The following is a 23,134-nucleotide window of genomic DNA, read 5'->3' as shown; positions in this document are numbered from 1 at the left end:
GGCTGGCTTCCAATTCAGGGCTCCCCTGCACGATTCTTTTCCTCCAATGCAGTCAGGTCGGTGTGCACCTCTTCCCTCTCTACCTGGCCACATCACAGGTTCCCTTCAAAGTCCACTTCCTCCAGGAAGCATTCCCGGGTCATCCTGACTATGTCTGCTCCCCTTGACATCCTGTGCAGCTTGGGTCTGACCCACGTGGGGACAGGCGCGCTTTATCCTGTGCTTTGTGTTGATCTCTGTCTGCATGCTGCCATCCAGCTCCCGGAGGACAAAGATTATATTGTTTATTTGTAGCAATCATAGTCAGATCCATAAAGAAGCAATCAATTAAATGTCTCTCTGGATTAGGTCGTCTAGCTAAGTTTTATTGACTGGTCCCTAAAGGGCATATTGTGACCATAACTTCTATCACTGTCACCCCCACCCCAGCTGCTACGGTTTCTTTATTGCCTTAGGGAGTATCTGTTTCATATTCAGTCTTTTCATTTGCTTTTCACGACTACCCTTTTTAAATAGGTGGGGACAGGTATTACATTTTTTTTTCTCGGTGGAAAATACTGCGGTTCCGAGAGGCTAAGTGCCTGGCCCAGGGTCGCACAGCTGACACTGAGACCAGGCAGGGAAGACCAGGAACAGGCACGTACAGGACTTTGTGAACTGAGGGCTCCTGCAGTGTGGCGCAGAGTTGGGATGAATCGCAGGAAAGCAGCTATTGCGGGGTTGAAACAATTGAATAAAGAGGGAGCAGTGAGTGGCAGTGGAGAGCCAGCTGGCGGGGCCCAGGGTGTATGGGGAGGGTGAGGAGGGCTGTGTTAACGGCACGGAGAGGCCTTTGGTCTCACTGCAGGTATCCGCACAAACGCTGTTATTTGCTCCCTCGGTCCCTCTGCCTTGCCTCGCCCTCCCCCTGGGAAACGTCCTCACGTCCCCCCTCCACCCCGCCTCCCCCCCCCCCCCCCAGGCTTGAGGCTGCATTTCCAGTTGTCTCCTGGACGCTTCTGTGTGTATGTTCCAGCAACACTGCACAAAACGAGGTCTGTCTTTGCCCAAACGGACTGCTGCTTTTGGGGATCCCGTTTGGGACACTGATACCCCCATCTGCTTGGCAGGGAGGCTGGAAACCCTGGAATCCTGTTCTCTTTCCCTCACCGAGTCGGGCCCAGTCTCCAAGGGCAAGGTCCACACCTGCAGATCCTCCAGTCTCCATTCTGTCGTGTCCTCACTGCTTCCGTCCTGACCTCGGCCTGCACCTGCTCGCCGGGCCCCCACCTCTGCGCGCCCCGCCCCCGCCCCTGTTTCGTTACTGTATGGAAAACGAGGCAAACGTTGATGTTCCTCTGTGAGAGCTTCCACTTGTCTGTTGCTGTGGGCTGAATCGAGTCCCCCTGGCCCAGATTCACATGTTGAAGTCCTAACCACAATGACAGAATGTGACCGTATTCACAGGTTATCTTCGTCTGCTCAGGCTGCTGAAATAAAATCCCGCAGACTGGGTGGTTTAAACAGCAGAGATTTATTGTCTCACAGTTCTTGAGGCTGGAGACCAAGGTGCTGGCAAAGTGGGTTTCATTCTGACACATCTCTCCTCGCAGCCGCCTCCTGGCTGTGTCCTCAGGAGACCCCTCTGTGCAGGCCCAGAGAGAGAGCGGGAGAGCTGACTCCCAGGTCTCTTTTGTTTTTTTATTAAAAAAATATTTTTAAATGTTTATTTACTTTTGAGAGAGAGGCAGAGTGAAGGCAGGGGAGGGGCAGAGAGAGAGGGAGACACAGAATCCAAAGCAGGCCCCAGGCTGAGCTGGTGGCACAGATCCCGACACGGGACTCGAACTCACAAACTGTGAGTTCGTGACCTGAGCCGAGATCAAGAGTCGGATGCTTAACCGACTGAGCCACCTAGGCACCCACTCCAGATCTCTTTAGCACTAATCCTATTTGTTTTTTAAAAAATTTTTTTAAACGTTTTATTTATTTTTGAGACAGAGAGAGACAGAGCATGAGCAGGGGAGGGTCAGAGAGAGAGGGAGACACAGAATCCGAAACAGGTTCCAGGCTCTGAGCTGTCAGCCCAGAGCCTGATGCGGGGCTCGAACTCACAGACCTCGAGATCATGACCTGAGCCGAAGTCAGACGCCCAACCGACTGAGCCACCCAGGCGCCCCAGCACTAATCCTATTTGATCAAGGCCCCATCCTTATGATCTCATTTACCCTTAATTACTTCCTGAAAGGTCCCCTCTCTGAATACAGTCATACTGGGGATTAAAGCTTCAATATATGAATGGGGAGGGGGGCATCACAAACATTTAGTTCAGAGACTAAACCTTTAAAGAGATGATGAAGTTGAAATGAGGCTATTAGGGTGGGGTGTAATCCAATTTGACTGCTGTCCCTGCAAGAAGAGATCAAGACACAGAGAGAGAGAGAGAGAGAGAGAGAGAGAGAGAGATTGAGAGAGAGAGACATCAGGGGACACTATGCAGAAGGACCACCGTCTGCAAGCCAAGGACAGAGGCTTGAGAAGAAACCCACCTGCTGGCACCCTGATCTCGGACTTTCCAGCCTCCAGAACTGTGAGAAAATAAGTATCTGTTGTGTAAGCCACCCAGTCTCTGGCATTTTGTAACGGCGGCCCCAGCAGACTTCCACTTATGAAATGACATTCGTGGTCTTTTGGGTCCTGAATTCATTCATTCTTCCCTACGCATACCGTGCACTTTTATCCTCTCGCGCCTTTGTACACGTTCCCTCCTCGGGCTGGAATGCCCCTGTTCTCGTCTCCGTGGCGAGGCAATAGATTCTTACCGAACAGTCCATGTGCTTTCTCAGTTAGAACCAATGAAGTGATGATGTGCGTGGCTTCCGGGCTGAAAGCGTTGACAGGCAGGTGTGTGTTCTCCACATTTTTGTCTCTTTCCCTGCATCGGGATCAGGAAAGCAGGTGTTTGGAATGCACGACCATGAGTTGGGGGTGGGAGCAGCCTGGATCTCTGAGTCGTGACCCTGAGGGAATGCCCTAGATATTTGTTCACTTGAAGTAACATTTGGTTAAGAGAAAGAAATCTTGGTTGGGTTAAACTTTCGATTCCACGGCATAGTCCAGTCTGTCTTGACCAATACACTCCCATTTTCTGCCCAAACCTGCATCTTTTAAGTCCTAGCTTAAATGTTACCTCTTTCTTTAAAAGCCTTCCAGAACCAACTCACGCCCAGTCAGAATTAATCACTTTCCTTTGTAGTTTGACGTCTATCTGACAGTGCTTAGTGTTCCGGTTGGTTTATGTACATGTAGAGTTAGGGACACAGAAGGATTAAGAGTGTGAATTCTGGGGGCACCTGGGTGGCTCGGTCAGTGAGCGTCTGACTTTGGCTCAGGTCGTGGTCTCACGGTTCATGAGTTCGAGCCCCGCGTCGGGCTCTGCACTGTCCGCTCAGAGCCTGGAGCCCGCTTCGGATTCTGTGACTCCCCTCTCTCTCTGCCCCTCCCCTGCTTGCATTCTGTCTCTCTCTGTCTCTCAAAAATGAACATTAAAAAAAAAAAAAAAAAGAGTGTGAATTGTGGAACCAGACTAACTGGGTTCACATCTCAGCCCTGCCCGGCCATTTATCAGCAAAGGGACCTTTGATGAGTGACTTACTCCTCCAGGACCTGGGTTCATATTTGTCCCTCTGGTACCTACTGGAGTACCTGCTACAATAATTAATCATCCAATAGTATCTGTTTGCCAGCTTCCTTCTGTTCTGTCTTGCAGATTGAGGAATCAGCAAAAGACACACGGAACCAGAGATGGGGACCAGAATGTAAAGCCAGAGGATCCTGTGATCACAGGATCAGGGGCCCCAGCGACACAACAGGTAGTATAGCCTATGGCTCAGGCCGGGACTACAAGAGACTACGGTTTTCAACTAATTCATTCAAACTGAAGGGACAGAACTCAGAGGGAGGGAGGAAGGAAAGAGCTCACTTAAAAAACTTAAAAAACAATTTTTTTTTAACGTTTATTTATTTTTGAGACAGAGAGAGACAGAGCATGAACGGGGGAGGGGCAGAGAGAGAGGGAGACACAGAATCGGAAACAGGCTCCAGGCTCTGAGCCATCAGCCCAGAGCCCGACGCGGGGCTCGAACTCATGGACCGCGAGATCGTGACCTGAGCTGAAGTCGGACGCTTAACCGACTGAGCCACCCAGGCGCCCCTTAAAAACCTTTTTAAAATGTTTATTTATTTTGAAAGAGCATGACAGAGAGAGAGAGAGAGAGAGAGAGAGAGAGAGAGAGAGAGAGAGAGAGAAAGGGAATCCTAAGCAGGCTCTGTGCTATATCTCACGAACTGTGAGATGATGACCTGAGCCAAAATCAAGAGTCAGATGCTTAACTGGCTGAAACACCCAGGCGACCCTCAGTGTCACTTTTTCAAATCACTTTCTCTGATGCCATCATTTTATGTATCTATCATGAGACATGTTGGGGCTCCTGGGTGGTTCAGTCAGTTGAGCGTCCGACTCTTGGTTTTGGCTCATGTCATGACCTCACACTTTGTGAGATCGAGTCCCACGTTGGGCTCTGTGCTGACAGTGTAGATCCTGCTTGGGATTCTCTCTCTCCCTACCTCTGCTTCTCCCCGGCTTGTGTGCTCGCGCTCTCTCTCTCTCTCTCTCTCTCTCAAAATAAATAAATAAATAAATAAAACCTCTCTCTCTTTTTTTAAGTGTATTTATTTGGAGGGAGAGAGAGTGTGGCGGAGGGGCAGAGAGAGAAAGGGAGAGAGAGAACCCCAAGCAGGCTCCGAGCTGTCAGCGCAGAGTCCGACGCGGGGTTCGAATTCACGAACTGGAAGATCATAACCTGACATGAAACCAAGAGTCAGATGCTTAACTGACTGAGCTACCCAGGTGCCCCAACAAATAAACATTAAAAAAAAAAGACACGCATATCTGGGAGATATTGTAGGCTTGGTTCCCGACCACTGAGATAAAGCAAACATTGCAATAAAGCAGGTCAAATGAATTTTTGGTTTCCTAGTGCGTGTAAAAGTTATGTTTACTCTCTACTGTGGTCTATTAAATGTACAATAACATTATGTCTGAAAATACAATGTACATACCTTAATTAAAAATACTTTACTTTTAAAAAAGATTTTCTTGCCACAACATGCTGTCATCTGAGCTTGTGACGAGTGCTAATCATGATCGCGGATCACTGCAACAAATAGAGTAATAAAGCTTGAAATACTGTGAGAATTATTACACAATGTGCCGCAAAGACATGAAGTGAGCAAATGCTGTTGGAAAAATGGTGCCGATAGGCTTGCTCATCCCAGGATTGCCAAAAACCTTCAGTTTGTAAAAAAACATAGTATCTGTGCCCTGCAGTAAACTGAAGCACAATAAAACGAGGTACGTCTGCAATGTTATGGATTTTTTTCTACTGTGATGAATTACCTTGATTGACTTTTTAGAATATTGAAATATTGAGTCACCCTCGCATTCCTGGATAAACCCTAGTTGGATGCCTGATTTTACTGGCTAATATTTTATTTAAGATTCTGCATCTACATTCATGAATGAGGGTTTTGTTTTGTTTTGTTTTGTTTCCTGACACCAATCATTTCCCCAGGTTTCTGACACCAAGTGGGTGTCCAACAATTCCATTCAGTTCCGACATTACCTGGAGTTAGCGTCAGACTCCACACGTTTAAAGCTTCAGTCCCACAAGACCGTCCCCAGTTTAGATGCCAGACAAAATCCCAGATCACCAGTGCTCCCGGTGACTGGCTATAAATCCGTAGCACCCCCTGGCCCCGGCTCTGATAATTCACTAGACCGACTCACAGGACTCACACAAGCACGTTGCTTACTGTTACCGGTTGACTTTAATGGGTCCGATTTAGGAACAGCCAAATGGCAGAGATGCACCGGGGCCCAGGACAGGAGGGTGGGTGCACTTGGAACTTCCAAGCTTTCTCAGGGCAAGGCACCTGCCCGGAACCTGGCTGTGCTCACCAACCCTGAAGCCTTCTGAACCCATCGTGTAGGGGTTCTATGGATGTTTCGCTATGTAGGCAAGATGAGATCATTGGACGTTAGTAATTAACTCCAGGCCCTCTCGCCTCCTTAGAGGTCAGGGGAAAGGGCTGAAACATCCAGCCCTACGGTCAAGCCTTGGTCTTTCTGGGTATCAGCCCTAAGGGCCTCCAGCCACCAGCCATCTCTGCAGCATCCAAAAGACACTCTTATCACTCCTAAAACTCCAAGGGTTTAGGAACTGTGTGGCAGGAGCCTGGACAAAGCCAGATCTTGACTAATTTCTGAAGGCGGTAAGTTGTAGGGCAAGTTCTGAGGAAGTCAGACCAGAGAGACCAGCATTCTCAGTCCAGCCTGGCAGAGACCTTTTCAGCCTCTTTCTCCCCCTGTAGGGACTGTTCACCTTGCTCTAGCTTGGTGGTCCCAGCCCTCTGCGTCCCCTTTCCCCAACTCTCCATGTGCTCACACCTCTTGCCTCTTACCCGCTATCCCGAACCTCCCCCAGAGCTTCCACAACAATTCCAGCTCTCTACACTTGGTGGGTGACGTCCCCACAGGGGTCTGGCATCCTCTGGCAGAATCACCAGGAGCTGTGGTGGTATGAGCACCTCCTATCTGTCCTTTCGCGTAAATGTCTGGGCTCCGCCTTTCGTGACACAGCTCTTGGAGTCTGCTCAAAGTCTCACAGGTGGTTGGCATCCCCTGGTATGAGCATTTTCTAGAGCACTGACATGAGATCTCTTTCCTGGTGATATTTTCTTGGCTGAGTTTCGGGTTCTTTCATTATTACTTCGTCCCAGATGGGTGCTGTTGAGCTCAAACTCCAAGAGCTAGCTCTCCAAATTCTTGGAGATTCCTCTTTAGGGCCCCTCTTCAAGTACAATAAACTAGCACCAATGTAGATAAATGACAGCTGTTGTTGGGAGCACGTATAAAATATATGTAAAGTGGGGCGCCTGGGTGCTCAGTCGGTTGGGCATCTGACTTAGGCTCAGGTCATGATCTCACAGTCTGTGAGTTCGAGCCCCATGTCAGGCTCTGTGCTGACAGCTCGGAGCCTGGAGCCTGTGTCGGATTGTGTGTCTCCTCTCTCTGCCCCTCCCCCACTTGTGCTGTGTCTCTATCAAAAATAAATAAATGCAAATATATATATATATATATATATATATATATATATATATATATATATATTTGTGAAGTCAGTCACTACCAGAATTTATAATTAGACATGGAGAAAATATCTAAGAGCTATCTAAATAATGATAGCTATACTATCTCAACAGTGGGCAAATGCAATTTTGACTATGTGTCCTATGGAACAGACGGACGGGTCCTCTTTGATTAGAAAATCACGTGCCGTTAGTCTTAACATCAAGTACAGTGTCAAAGAGGAAAGGAGATCATTAAATAGATTCATACAGGTTTCAGGGACGCCTGGGTGGCTCAGTCAGTTAAGCATCTGACTTTGGCTCAGATCACGAGCTCATGGTTTGTGAGTCTGAGCCCCGCGTCGGGCTCTGCACTGTCGGCATGGAGCCTGCTTGGGATTCTCTCTCTCCCTCTCTCTACCCCTCCTCCCCCTCAAAATAAATGAATAGACGTAAAAAAAACCAATTTAATACATGTTTCGGTTCTTGGATGGGTTAAGTGGGTGGTGGGGGAAGTCATCAAGAGGACACTGATGACCAGGTGACCCTCAGGCTGGACTGGAGAATCGGAGGCTTCTCATCCTTTCCATCCTTGGCGTGTCTACTCTGCCTGCTGTTCCCGTGCTAGGATCCATTTTCAAGAAATAGCCTGGAGAGAGCAACGTGTGTTGAGGTCCTCTGGACAGTACCCACGACTGACCCCGTCCAGGCTTCTACGTAAACTCCTAAGATTCTGGTGGGTGCGTGTGATTTACGACTTACGGCTACCCGTGACAAGCCTTGCTTGTTAAACCCCCTACCTACCAATCTGGGGGTGTTTACCCTTTTCTTCGGTCTCTACTCACCCTCTGTGTATGGAGAACAATTTCAGATTTCACCCGCGAAGCTCCCAAGGTTTCAAACCAACAACGGGGCCAATAGATACTTAAATTTCAGAAAGAGAGCAAATATATAGAATGAAATCGGTCATCAACAGAAAGGACAGAGACCATCTAGAAAGCCCCCAAATCCAAATTTGGTGACCCGGGTGCACTTGCAGGGAGGCACAGCTGGTGACACGCTGGAAACAGAAAAACTTAAACCAAGTTCACCGTGTTGGATTGTAGCTTGAGAAAGAATGTGGTGGGGAGAGCATCTCTGAAAGTGATGTTCAAAAAGGCAAAATGATTTGTCTTGCCTCTAGCACCGTGGGACACGGTGCCTTTTATTCATGAAAACATTTAGTCAATCCAACAGGTATTATCTGTAGAACTGAAAACACCTGGTGCCATTAAACTTGGGTATCATTCCCTTGGTTAATTCCATGCTATCTGTGTTCAAAAGGACCTACCATAGAGTAAGAATCTGGTCTCCCACGCAGATCTTCCTTCGTGAAGGAACACCTTGTTGGCAAATAAAATGATCCAGATGGCTGAAAATTAAGTTTTTCACTAGAAAGTAGTTAATGCACATTCTAGGTTTATACATCAATCCCTTTTGAGTTTGGTTAGCATTAGTGTGTCCTCTGGAGCCTACTCACCTCTGGGCAAACTAACGAAACCAGGTTTCTGGCTCTACGCAATGGAGCAAGGGCACTCTGACGTATACTTACCTCATCTTTAGGGAGGTTTTGCTTGAAGCTGCAAATTTAATAACATACTAGGAAGTCACTTCAAAGCTCTCCAGGACAGAGTTTTGTGTCAGACATGTGAAACCACCTCATTAAGAGCTGCTGGTTGGGGTATCTGGGGGGGTTCAATTGGTTAAGCGTCTGACTTTGGCTCAGGTCATGATCTCGTGGTTCGTGAGTTCAAGCCTGCATCCATCTCTCTGTTGTCAGCGCAGAGGCTGCTTTGGATCCTGTGTCTCCCTTCCTCTCTGCCCTTCCCCGCTCTCTCAAAAATAAACATTAAAAAAATAATATAGATCTTTCTCGGAGTCTGTGAACAAATTTCCTAGGTTTGTCATTAAGAAGCCCTTAACTGTAGGGGTGCCTGGGTGGCTCGGTGGCTCTGGCTCAGGTCCTGATCTCTCGGTTTGTGAGTTCGAGCCCCGTGTCGGGCTCTGTGCTGACAGCTCAGAGCCTGGAACCTGCTTCAGATTCTGTGTCTCCCGTTTTCTGCCCCATCCCTGCTCACGCTGTCTCTGTCTCTCAAAAATAAACATTAAAAAAAAGTAACAAAGATAAAAGAAACCCTAACTGTAGTATTTCCACTTGCAACAATTCATGTCCCCCCACCCCCCAGTACTTTTTTCCATTGTTTTATAATTATACATTGAGGGCATTTGCTCAATAATATTGAGACATTATCTACTGTCCATGACGTACGTAGCAGGAAAGGCAAGGAGGGTTCGCTTCCTTTTCCAAACGTTACATGGCTTGTAGTACTTTGTTAACTTTGGACCATTTTCCCGAACACAACTATCCTTACTGAAATCCGGTCAGTTGCTTTTCAAAAAGGACTTCTGACATGTCTTTTGAGATGGGACAGTGTCTGCGCCCAGGTGAATGACTTCTCTGTCAGCATTTCCCAAAATGTGTTCTGGGAAAAACCGCACTGGAGAGATATTAATAGGGTGTTACTCAAACATTTCTGTGGTCAAAATGCTTGAGAAACACCAGGCTAAACAGAGTGAGACAAGTTCCATTACTGCAGGGCTTCTCAGAACACTTTGGTGTTCTATTATTAGCTGTGCTAAGAGACCATAGTTCAAACCCAAAACTTATTTTTGTTCATTATGGTAAACACATTATGGTAAAAGCTTCATATGAAATACTCCCTAACACAGTCTTGTAACACAGTGTCAGAGAAGGTAAATCCGGTTCACCAAAGAACCCTTGCTCCTGTACAATCACACACAGTAGGAGAAGGGACAGCAGACGTTGTCCTCACTTGAAAATCCCGAACAACTGAACAATCGAGTTGAAATGTGTAGGCAGTCAGAGCCTGTGGCAAGAACAGTAAAGAAGCCAGGCCAGTATCCTGCAGTTGGTTTGCAATGGCGAGCATCCCATTTACCCTTGGTAAGAGGACTTTCTTTATTCTAAGCCTTCACCCTCCTCTCCCACAGGCAAGGCATTGGGACTCCTTACATCTGGTACCTCCCCACCTCCTTCCAAATTACCTCTGCGCACTCCCCCCTTTACTCCATTCTTCCCCGGGCACAGTTCCTCATAGTTTGACCTGACACCTCTCTCCTGTATCCGGCCACAATAGATACTATGGCATATATTTTTGTTTTAGTTACTGGACTGTTTTTTATGTCATTAAAAAAATACATATGTATTTATATTTATTTTGAGAGAGAGGGAATGAATCCCAAGCAGGCCCCAAGCTGCCAGCGCAGAGCCTGAGGAGAAGCTCCAACCAGCGGTGAGATCTTGACCTGAGCCGAAATCAAGTCGGAGGCTGTAACCCACTGGGCCATCCAGATGCCCCTGGGCTGTTTTTAAAATGGGTACGTAGACCGTCCTCTCAGATCTATGGGAACGGACCCTAAACTACGCATTCTTAAGTGGGGGTACGGCCATTATTTTCTACACGCCAGTGGCCTCCGGTATTTATAAAAAGGAAACGAGTTCAAAGCGCTGGGGATTAAAGGAGTGAAGCCGGAGGCATCACTTAGGGGACAGGGGCCCCGGCTCCAGGGTGGCCCCTCCAGGCAACCTCCCTGTCCGCCCCCCGACTCCTCAGCGTGTGGGTCCCTCCGAGCGGGCGCCCCGCGGCCCCCAGCCCTCCGGCTGGGACCGGCGCCCACCCCGGAGGCCCCTCGAGGGCTCCGGCCCGGCCCCAGGCCCCAGGCCCCAGCCCACGCCCTCCAACCCATCGCCCTCGGCCGTGTAGGGCAGAACCGGAAGTGGCCCCGAGCGGAAGTCCGCCTCCCGAGAGTCGCGTTTCCCCTCTAGGAGTTTGGAGGTATCCTCGCCTCTATGGTCCGGGCCCCGGCGGCGGGGTGGTTGGGAGGAGAGGGCGCGCGGGGACCCTGGGGTGGAGAGTGGATCTGTGTCTTCAGGACACGCCACACGCGTGCCTCTGGCAGCACTGCTGGCAGAGAGCTGGGGGTTGCCCTCCTCATGATTTAGAAAAATGGAGATATAGGCTCACAAAGAGCCACCCCGCAATGTCTCAAGTTTTCTAGCTGCCTTTTTTTTTTTTTTTTTTGAAAGAGAGCACTTTATTTTTATTTGCAGGATGTATGTATGTAAGGTCTCTGTCCAAAATGGGGCTTGAACTCACAACCCCGAGACCAAGAATTGCTCGTTCTACTGACTGAGCCAGCCAGGCGCCCCCTCTAGCTGTTTTTTATTAGTGTCTGCACGCATTTTTTTTTTTTTTTATTGGCATGAAGTCTAACTTTACTACAATAACACAACTGAAGTGACCATAAAGAAAAGAATTTTTAAAGGTGTACATTGGAAGCACCTTTTGAACTTGAACCCCAGGCTGCGGCTGGACCTGTTGCTCCTCTCTTCAGACCCAGACCTTTGGTCCCCAACGCTGCAGGGATGAATGGGCACACCTGTCCTTCCCCTCCCCGCAGGGCCCCAACTGGCTCATCCGTTGCTTCAGAGGCTAACCAACTTTTATATACTCTCTTTGGACTTTCCACTCTAAAAAGAGAAAGGGAAAACTATGCAACTAAAAATACAGAATCTAGTAAAGTCAGAATTGTCTAGGTTTAAACCTAACAGCATCTCACACAGAGAAGAGTGTGGCAAAACTAGTTCATTCTGGGCAAACAATGTAAATACGCAATCCTGTTGAAAAACTGCTCGGCGTTCTCTATCAAGAGTCATTTAACGCGTTTTAGATTCTGAGCAATGAGATACCATCTGCGGAAAATTCATCCCAAGCAAATAACTCAAGGGAAGAGAACAGCTGCAGTCCCGAAGCGATTCTGCAGCGGACAACTGTTGATTTTGCTTGCCCCACCACCAGCTTGCTTTTTGTTTGTTTGTTTGTTTCTGATTTTAACGCTACGATTTTTCTGTGGGAAACCACCTAACTCGCACTCTGCTTCCGGGGCGGGCACATGACCCAGGTCCGGCCAATCAGGAGGCCCCGGCATGGCCCGGAGGTAAGATGTCCGGCGAAAATGTGGCTGCCAGGTTCCCAGCCCTGGTTCTGCAACTTAGTAGGTGCGTGGACTTCAGCCCCTTACTTATCTTCGCTGAGTCTCAGTTTACTCATTCGTTGAATGGGGTTGTTAATAGACGTCTGCATTACAGGGTTGTGGTGGGGACTAATGAATGGAGCAAATATTCTCATGCTTCTTATGTACTACCGTGATCATTTTCTACCTCCATGCCTCTGAGCAAGCTCTTACCACAGTTCCTTTTTTAATTTTCTTTTTGCCTTCCGCATACTGCAATATCATCTACTGCATGATCCCAGAATTATATGTTAGGTCTTTCTTTCTCACTGGAAATACTCAAAGGGCAGGGCTGTATCTTCTTCACCTTTGTATCACAGGCGCTTAAAGCAGTTCCCACCCTAGAAATGGTGCTCAATAAAGGCTTAGTTGGACAAAACTGAATATCCTCTACCACAGAGCAGAGAAAGTAGGAACAGTTAATGAAAATGTAATTAATCCTAGATGATGAAAAGAGAAGTGGAGAAAACCACATGAAGCTAGAAAAGTTTTCTTACAAAAAAATGACCTGAGGGCACCTGGGTGGCTCAGTCTCTTGATTTCGGCGCAGGTCACAGATCCCAGGGTCATGGAATCAAGCCCCACGTCGGGCTCCTGCTGAGTGTGGAGGCTTGGGATTCTCTCTCCCTCTCTCTCTGCCCCTTCCCCGCCTGTGCTCTCTGGCTCTCTCTCAAAAATAAATAAATAAACATTTGAAACAATTGGCCTGATTCTTGAGGATTACAGATTCCATCTTTTTCTTGGCCAGGGACTTCTTCTCATATAGTGGGCTGATGAGTTCCAGCAATAGACTGGTACCTAAGGCAGCCTTTGTGAATTATTGCTTCCTTTTCCTGATTTAGAACTCAGCTCTTCCCTTGGGAACCCGCAGGAAAAATGACCGTTGCCTTCTGAGAGATCAAATCCACCCTCGGGATATCAGATGCGGCCTGGCAAAACCCATATTCACGTGCAAAATTCACACATACAATGCAAAGTAGAGAGGGAGCTTAAGTGGGGAAGGCTATATTAGGTGCAGGGAGGGGTTGGATCAGGCCGGCCAGGAGACCTTGCTAGTGGGTGATTGCCTAACCTCTCATGGGGACACTGGGTGATTGACAGCAGCATCCGTTTCTCTGCCCTATGCCCTTGGAGCCATACCCAGTTGAGACTCCAAATTTCTTAGAGTTGGGAGAGATGGACAGGTTTATATAGTTTACCCCAGAGTGTAGCATAGATCTCACCTTCAACATTTAGACCATGGCCACTTAAACTATGAACACTCCCCTGACCCCCGGTTCTCTGGTCCAGGAGACAACCCCTTTGGTTTATGGAACGTTCTAGTTGCTAGAAAGTTTCCCCACTCCGTCCTAATGTTGTTGAAAAGTGACCTCTGGGTACCTGAGCTGAAATATAACATGAAGACTGAGCTGGGGGATAAAGAGCAACAATAGTGTTACTACTTTGCCAGACAAAGGAACCTGGGTACCACCATTCGAGTTTCATTACCAAGTATATACACTGAGGTCGGCGGAACATCCATATTGACACCGAGTTCTTGGAAGAACGGGTTCTACGGAAAAAAACAAATGAAGGGGTGCAGGATCCTTTAAGGACGAGGAAGAGAAAAATTTGTTCAGTTTCAAGTCAAGGCTTGCTGAAACATTAGCGTGCCCATCTTAATTTCCATCCACCTCTACGCTTCTATAGCAGTTTCACTAATCCCTCTTTAGGTAACTATGTCCCAATTCAGGTTTTGCTAATCCTTAGCAATCTCTGCGGCTACACCACGGATCTAACAGAGAAGGACTTCCAACTCCCAGCTAGTATCTCTGGGGTCACTGATGTCACCTTAGTAGGAGAATTTATACCACAGACACTGGCAAGGGCACATATCAGATCTACCTCTCGCCCAAAGCAAAGTCAGCCCAACCCAGAAACTGCTACTTACAAGCCCCTGGCTGCCCTTATCCTTGGTGAAATTCATTGGTTAGGAGGGGCCGTAAGCTACATACCAATCATCTACAACCCAAAGCTGTGAGTGGAAAGCGTGGACACAGACTCAGTGGAAGGAGTGGGGGAGGGAGGAAGGTAGTCCATAGCGCCCTCAGATAGTGCAACTCGATCTGGGTTCTGAAGCCGGGGCCAACGGGGAGCATTTCGTTTGCCAAATATACGCACGAGGGGATTATCAGCAAAACCACCGGCAAGAAAAGACATAAAGGTGAAGAAGTCCGCCATGTGCCGGAGAAAGAGCAAATCTCGGGCCCGGCTGGAGAAGGGGCCTCGTGTTGACGAGCAATGAAACCAAGGCTGAAAAATCAGACTGGGCTCGACCCCGAAAGAATGAACTTTATGAGGGAGGAAAATGGGAGCCACTGGAAACTGTTTGATAAAGCGAGGGGCATTCTAAATGTCTGTCTGAAAGCAATCCTTTGGGGGAAATTAATTCTCTGAGTTTGCCCTTTGAAAACTGAGGGGTAATTCACATACCCTACAGGTCTCCCTTGTAGTGTGCAGTGCTCAGTGGTTTTAGTGGTGGTAGTATATTCACAGGGTCATACAACCATCACCATTGTCCAGTTCCAGAACATTTTCATTACCCGAGAAGAAACTCTGTACTTACTAGCAGCCACTCCCCACTCCCTCTTCTCCTGAAGATTTGTACTTTTTACAAAACACCAAATCTCGGGGCGCCTGGGTGGCTCAGTTGGTTCATCGATCGACTTCAGCTCAGGTCATGATCTCACGGTTCGTGAGTTTGAGCCCCGCGTCGGGCTCTGTGCTGACAGCTCTGAGCCTGGAGCCTGTTTCGGATTCTGTCTCCATCTCTCCGCCCCTCTCCTGCTCAAGCTCTGTCTCTCTGACTCTAAAAAATAAATAAACATTAAAACAAATGAAAAAAACAAAACACCAGATCTTGTGTCTGTAAAGTGGCCTGAGGTCTGAACCCAGAAGGACTGGCTACCAAAGATAAACAGAAGAAGGGAAGCAGAATTGGCTTTTCCAAGGTTCAGGTGATGTATCCACATGTCTCTCTGTCTCTTCTCTCTTGCTTTCTAACTAGGGGGAAAGAAAGAAAGAAAGAAAGAAAGAAAGAAAGAAAGAAAGAGAGGAAGAAAGAGAGGAAGAAAGAAAGAAAGAGAAAGAGAAAGAAAGAAGGAAAGAAAGAAGGAAAGAAAGAAGGAAAGAAAGAAGGAAAGAAAGAAAGGAAAAGAAAGAAAGAAAGAAAGAAAAAAGAGAGAAAGCATTATTGGATGCACACATGAAGTAAAGAGACATGAGCAGGGGTGAAGCAGGTCTTCAAATGCAACTTCTGAAAAAAGTGTAAGCTATAGATGTTAAAAAATATTCTTGCAGCGGTTAATGTTTTTTATTTTCTTTGCATCTCCTTTATGGGTCATCTTTTTATGCCCTTTCAGACATGGTCATTTCTGGGGAAACCAAGGGAAAAGAAGAAGGGGCAGGGACTTCCAGAAAATCCCTTGTTTTGTAAAGCATTAAGAAAGACCTTTGCTCAGGGGGCCTGGGTGGCTCAGTCTGTTGAGCATAGGACTTCGGCTCAGGTCACGATCTCACGGTTCGTGAGTTTGAGCCCCGTGTGGGGCTCTGTCCTGACAGCTTGGAACCTGGAGCCTGCTTTGGATTTTGTGTCTCCCTCTCTCTCTGCTCTCCCCACACCCCCACTCTGTCTCTCTCAAAAGTAAATAAACCTTAAAAAAAAAAAAAAAAAAAAAGGAAGAAAAACCTTGGCTCTCTGCTGCCCTCTGGGCTCTTCACAAAAGGCAGCAATGGCTTCTGGAAGCAGGAAGATGGGCCTGGGACTCCACTGTGGTGCCTGAGCCACCCACACAAGCAGGGGGGCAGAGTCTGCGTGTCAGTAGAGGGCCCCAAGCTGGCGTGCATTTGTTTTTAGCATCCTCACAGGATAGGCATGGCATGTCTGACAAAAGAAGGGGACATCAGGGGCGCCTGGGTGGCTCAGTCGGGTCAGCGTCTGACTCTTGATGTCGTGACATGGAGCTGGGCAGAGGCCGCTTGGGACTCTCTCTCCCTCTCTCTCTGCCCCTCCCCCACACGCTCTCTCTCAAAATAAATAAATAAACTTAAAAAAAAAAGAAGGGGACTTCAGTGAGGCTCATACAGACTAGTACAACTGGGGTGCACCGAGTGGTACATTTTCCTGGGGTCTCTTCTCCTAAGGTGGGGCTTTCTTACCTGCCCCCCCCCCCCCCCCATCTTGATCACTTGCAGCAGGAAGGCTCGGGGTATGTAGGTAGATGGTTAGTACCCAGCACTTTTCGATGTCTGTCACGTGGAACCCCACTTTGGGGGCGGCTGGTTTAAGTTCAGAGGGGCCTCGCTTTTCAGGAAACACTAGATTGCACGCTCCTGCTTGTAGGCAGGTGGAGCTTTTTAGCTTTTTATTCCACTTAGAACACTGAAGTCATATGATGTGAAAATAGGAGAGGACTTTTGAGTTCATCAAGTCTGATACTCTCTTATTACGAATAAGAAACTAGTGACTCAGAGAGATCAGGTGACTTGATCCAACTAATCCATAGTGACAGTCAAGGGACCAGTGGTTGCCTAGGAACGGCAGGGGGAGGGATCACAAAGGAAACTTCTGGGGGTTACGGATATGTTCCCTATCTTGTTCATGGGTGTAGTCTCACATTCGACATACGTATACGTGCAACAAAACTTATCAAGTTGTACACCTTAAATGCGGTGTTTTTTGGTGGATGTCAATTACACCTCAATAAAGCTGTTTTAAAAAAGTCACACATCCTGTGAGAAGGTGAGTGAGGCCCAGGACACACATCTTGAGGCCTTCACACCCCTCCCCCCAGCCCCAGCGCTGTCTTAAAACCAAAGCCTACTTCGAGTTGTGAAAAATGCCTTTTCTCATAATGTCATTTTTAAAGACTCCAGAGTTCCAAATTGTCTGTGATGTGAAAAAATAATAACACCCTTCACCACAAAAGCAGCCGATGTCGTTCAACAGGTCCGGTGTGACCTAGTCCGTAAACAGACAGCACTGTACCCCACAGAGGGTGGGAGGAAGGTGGGGACAGAGCAAGACCTCATTTTGTTCTGTTTACCTATGATTATCTCTGGTGGTGCTTGTGGAGGGTATCACCTCTGGGATGCATGCCAAGGGTTTAATTTAGGGGGGAGAAAAGATAAGGATGGGGTTGTCCTAGGACTGTCCTTTGTGATGTAGTTGATGGCCTCTAATGGGCCAAGGTAATTTCTGAGCAATCCCTGGTTGAGGAAGAGGCGGGGAACCTTCTGGAAAAACTCCGAGTCCTCTTTTTCTTCCGCTCTTCCTGATCAAACAGCCAGGGCCGCCAGGTGTGGCCAGCTTCCTGAGGTCTAGAATAGCTTCTTGGTGGAGAAGGAGACAGTAAGTGAGAAGGGAGTGGGTGCCTCACCCACACTTCCCTTTATTACTGACTGAGCCAGAGCGGACCAATGGTGCATGGAGAGATTCTGTCCGGCCGCCCTGCTGTGCTGACTGTGGAGCAGGGGGTGGGGGGTGGGGTGGGGTGGGGGGAACAAGGCCCTCTGGTTTCCCTACCAGAATCGATTTTCACGAGCTATTGCCTCTCTCTCTAGCAGGTGCTAGGAAGAAGAAACATTCACGCATCGAAGGTGTTCCTTCTCTATATGATCTTGGTAGAATTGCAAAGGCAATACGCACTCGTAACACATTCAAACAAGACAGAATTCTGTGAAATGCAGACAAGGGATGGAATACGGCAGCGGTCCAGGAAGTCAGATAAGCTCAGTGTGATTCCTGTCCGAGTCAGGGAGATGTCTGTGCAGGTATGGGAGGCGCTGTTACTGAGCTGTTCAAAATGCCTGGCGACACAGGATCAACTCTGAGAAGGGCCCTCTGGGCTTCTGCGCCGTCGAAGACATTTAAGCCACCAGGCAGCTTCTTCATGGCTTACCTACCCTGCGTTCCTTCCCATCTCTGAATCCTTCACCTTCCTCTGTGTGGCTCTGTGTTCCAGGGGGCCGGCCCTAACAGGCTGCAGCATTCAGGCTCTGCTGCCCTCTGGCTTCTGGTCCCACTGAGCAGTGGGAGAGCCCAGGAGGAGAGTGAGTCAGACTATTTATTCCCCTGGTGTCCTATCTAGCAATGGCTCTGTCCCTCCAAGAGGACAGCTCTGCCAGGTACCTCTCCACCAGAGCCCCGGTCCCCCAGCCCTTTATGTCTGGATAATAGCAGTGGTTTCCATGGTTGCCATTCTCTGGGCGCTTCGACATCCCTTAGAGGTTCCCTTAACCCAGCCCCACCTCTAAGAAGTCCCTTCAGGAAGTCTCTCTGCCTGGAAGTGGCTTAAGGCATCCATCACGTGGGAGTGAGCTGTTTAAGATGCTGTCTCCCTTCCAGTGTCTCCCGTCCGGCGTGTCCTTCTAAAGTTTTATCTCCTCGGCACTTAGCACAGTGGGCTCAACTAAATTGTGGAGTGGACAGGGACATTTGACCCTAGACCTGGGTGTTAAAGGACACTGCCGTATGGATGACCACATCATTGCGCCTGGGTGAGGTTTATCCTACAGGGGACAAGGGTCAGGCCCAGGTGGATAGTATCCAGGGCAACATGACCCCAATTTAGAGTCTGAAGGACACCCTTTTGTTAATGAAGAGGAGGACACTGAATGACAGCAGTGACAGTGATGACAATTGCTTACCTGCCTGAATCATGGAGGATGTCATTTTTGTCACATGTCCCTCTGCCATGTTGCAGGATAATATTTTCTTCTGGGGGTCAGTCCTTTTATTTTTTTTTTTTTAATTTTTTTTTTAACGTTTTATTTATTTTTGGGACAGAGAGAGACAGAGCATGAATGGGGGAGGGGCAGAGAGAGGGGGAGGCACAGAATTGGAAACAGGCTCCAGGCTCTGAGCCATCAGCCCAGAGCCTGACGTGGGGCTCGAACTCACGGACCGCGAGATCGTGACCTGGCTGAAGTCGGACGCTTAACCGACTGCGCCACCCAGGCGCCCCAAGTCCTTTTATTTTGAGGTATAGTTTACAGACGTCAGGCTGCAATTTTAAGAGTGCAGTTGGATGAGTTTTGACAAGTTCATTTACCTGCGTAACCATCCTTCCTATCAAGATATAGACATTTCTATCACTCTAGCAAGTTCCCTCATACCCCTCTGCATTTAATCCCTGAGCCAAACTCTCTAGCTGCCCCCACTACCACCAAAGCCAATCACTGTCCCATTCCAGCCCACCATCCTCTTCCCAGTCTCCTGTCATCTTGCTTCCGGTAAATTCTTTGCCACTGCCCTCAGACTATGCTGAGCCTTGCCTCGGCACCTATCTTCCCCTGTTGTCTGATGTACCTGCGAGTGATCCCTTTTTCAACCCGGTTAACTCGGGGCATCTGGGTGGCTCAGTCCGTTAAGCATCCGACTCTTGATTTCGGCTCAGGTCATGATCTCGCGGTTTGTGGGTTTGGGCCCCACGTTGGGCTCTGCACTGGCAATGCAGAGCCTGCTTGGGATTTTCTCTCTCCCTCTCTCTCTCTGCTCCTCCCCTGCTTTCTCTCTTTCTCTCTCAAAGTAAAGAAATAAACTTAAAAAGTTAAAAAAAAATAAAAAAAAACCTGGTTAACTCCCCATTTTCCTTTAAGACACCTCCTCCAGAAAGTCTCCCTGAATTTCTCTTCCACTCTGGCTGGATAGGGTGTTGTTCTACAAAGTCTGTGTTGCACTGACTGGATCTTCATTATATATACATTCTGTTTATGACACATTTTTGTTCAAGTATTCTTCTCCCCCATTAACCTTTGATCCCCTTGAGACAGGGACTGGGTCACATTCCTCTTTGAATTCCTGACTCTAACACAATGCCTGGCATGCAACAGTTTGTTGTTTGAACGAATAGGTGAATTAGATCAATTATATTTTTCAGGACACTGTCATTAAACTTTGGACACCACATTATGTGTTGAGCCCCTTTGTTTGCAAAAGAAACAGAGATTTGAGGTGCCCGGCTGGCTCAGTTAGTAGAGTATGTGACTCTCAATCTTGGGGTTGTGAGTTTGAGCCCCCCCTTGGGTGTAGAGATGACTTAAAATACAATCTTTTTTTTAAAAAAACTTATTTTATTTATTTATTTATTTATTTTTTGAGAGAGAGAGAGAGTGTGCACAGGGGGAAGGGGCAGAGGGAGAGAGAAAGAGAGAAAGAGAGAAAGAGAGAGAGAGAGAGACAGGATCTGCTTGATCCCATGACTCTGGGATCGTGACCTGAGCTGAAATCAAGATTTGGACACTCCACTGACTGAGCCACTCAGGTGCCCCTAGAATAAAATCTTTAAAAGAAAAAAAAAAAAAAGAAAGAAGCAAAGACTTAACATATTCGTGAGAGGATTTGTGAAGATACATGTGCCCTTGGAAAGAAACCCAGGGGCTTCTCTGTCGGCCTCACGCCCCTCCTGTGCATTTGCTGCATTTAGTTTCTTTGCTTCTCTTTTCCCACGAGCTGCCTCTGCGCACCTTTCATTTCTGTTTCCCTGTAACTTCACCTTGCCCTTGGCCTCAGATTCCTCTGGCCCTGACTTTACCTCTGTTTGCCTCGAGTTGACGTTCGCGAAGGTGATAATCTAATAAGCTCATCTGAGCTTTTCAGATCCGTATCACGGCCACAGCCTGAGCAGGAGCTGATTGGCAGGTCCCATCCTCAGCATCCCTGGCTGATGAGCTGAGGGCGCGCCCCACAGAGCAAGGTTGCTCAGCGAGGAGTGTGTGATAGAAGGGGTGCAGAAGAGAGTGGCAGGCATTCCGTAGTCTCTCCTGCCCTATCACTGAGCAAAATCCCTTGTATTTTTCCTGATTTTGCTCCTGAATAATTTATGTTTTCTCATCCTCGATTGTAGGAAAACCACCTTTCTCCTTTCTGCTTAGGGTTTATAGAATTAAGGAACGTTCGGGGCGCCCGGGTGGCGCAGTCGGTTAAGCGTCCGACTTCAGCCAGGTCACGATCTCGCGGTCCGTGAGTTCGAGCCCCGCGTCGGGCTCTGGGCTGATGGCTCAGAGCCTGGAGCCTGTTTCCGATTCTGTGTCTCCCTCTCTCTCTGCCCCTCCCCCGTTCATGCTCTGTCTCTCTCTGTCCCAAAAATAAATAAAAAATAAACATTAAAAAAAAAAAAGAAAAAAGAAAAAAAAAGAATTAAGGAACGTTCAAGCTGGAAGGAACCTCACAGCTCGTCTGCTCCAGTATATCCCGGAGTGTGTTCCATATAAGTCCAGGCCCAAAAGACGCTCCATTAAAAAAAAAGTCGTATTTGGGACGCCTGGGTGGTGTAGTCGGTGAAGCGTCTGACTTGGGACTCTCTCTCTCTCTGCCCCTCCCCTGCTCTCTTGCTCTCTCTCAAAATAAACAAACTTTTTAAAAAGGTCATATTTGGATATGAATATTCCAGCACTTTTCTTGGGTCCTTGTTCACACCAGGAACATACTTCCCAGTGGCCTAGTTTACTTAGTAGGATCTCTGGTCTTTTGGTGTAGACGGACCCCGGTTGGTTCCTGGATTCTCTAAAGCAAAAGGGAGCGGTGGACCAGCCATGAACCCCTTGAAATTGTTTGCAAAGTGGAGTCAGTGTTGTGTGAAGGTGTGTGCATGTGTGTGCACATGAACATGTTTCCAGAGAGAATGCCCACAGCTTTTATCTTATAGGTATGACCAAAGATATGGATAAAAACCAGTGTTTTAAAGGGATAGTCATTGATGTGCCTGCCTGAACCAAGCCCCTTATTGTTCTCTTCCAACTCAAACATTTTTTTAAATGTGTATTTATTTTTGAGACACAGAGAGAGAAACAGAGCATGAGCAGGGGAGGAGTAGAGAGACAGGGAGACACAGAATCTGAAAGCAGGCTCCAGGCTCTGAGCTGTCAGCACAGAGCCGGACGCAGGGCTCGAACTCACGAACCATGAGATCATGACCTGAGCCGAAGTCAGACGCTTAACCGACTGAGCCACCACCCAGGTGCCCCTTACAACTCAAACATTTTATCTGCCCCAATCTGTCGCCATCCAGCTAATATGAAAATAATGATGCTTTATAGACTTGAAGACTCTTGCTGACTACATAGGAGGCTCATTTTTAATTTTCTAGATACGAAAACACTGAGGACCAGAGAAGGAAATTATAACTTGCTTGGATCAGGCAGCTGACCCAGCAGCAACCACAACTTTCCTGTTTTTCTCTGTTCTCCTTTCTTCCTCCCTCCCTCCCTTCCTACCTTCCTTTTATTACCCCCCCTCCCACCTTACCAATCCCCTTATGATTTGTTTTCCTAAACACTGCTAAACATACTGCTAAAACAGTGCTGAGGGCCAAGCACCGTGTTACACATTTCCCCATTAAAGGATCCAACAACCGTCTGTTGGATAGGACTATCCCATCACTCATTTTTCCTTTTCAGGTAAGGAAATTGAGGCTTAGAGTTTAAGAAACTTGCCCAACGTTGCTCCGGCTAGCGGCAAAACGGGGAGGCGAAAGACCGTTTATCCCACGGCGCTCATTAGTGAGGCTGCTTGCTCTCACTTCTGCACATACCTCACTTCTGCCCCGGGTGGAAAGGCGCACTCTCTGCGACAGATCCTCCAGGTGGCGGGTCCCGGACGCGCGGGTCTCACCTGAGGCTCCTCGGGGTCCCGCGGGGGCCGGACGCCGCCCCCTGGCGGCAGGTGGGCGCCGGCGCGGCGCATGCTAATGAGCCCGCGGCGCGGCGCGCTGATTGGCCGGCGCGCATTCCAGCCGCTTTCCCGGGGCGGGAGCCGAGGCCGAGGAGAGGGGCGCCGCCGGCAGCAGCCGCCCCC

The 23,134-nt window shown here is 48.3% G+C and overlaps 1 long non-coding RNA gene across 1 annotated transcript; it reads right to left on the bottom strand.

The window, feature by feature from the left end:
* Positions 1–7,620: 7,620 nt before the first annotated feature.
* LOC109494425 lies at positions 7,621–15,044 on the bottom strand. The gene is made up of 3 exons (XR_002149300.2): positions 8,498–15,044; positions 8,013–8,091; positions 7,621–7,816 (listed from the first exon to the last, which is right to left on the bottom strand). It is a non-coding gene; the product is annotated as an uncharacterized LOC109494425 (long non-coding RNA).
* Between the last annotated feature and the right edge of the window lie 8,090 nt (positions 15,045–23,134).

Source organism: Felis catus, chromosome E1 (genome assembly GCF_018350175.1).
Source record: "Felis catus isolate Fca126 chromosome E1, F.catus_Fca126_mat1.0, whole genome shotgun sequence".
Classification (NCBI taxonomy): Eukaryota; Metazoa; Chordata; class Mammalia; order Carnivora; family Felidae; genus Felis; species Felis catus.
The sequence above is the reverse complement of the archived record's forward strand: the minus strand, read 5'-3'. Positions and strand labels throughout refer to the sequence as shown.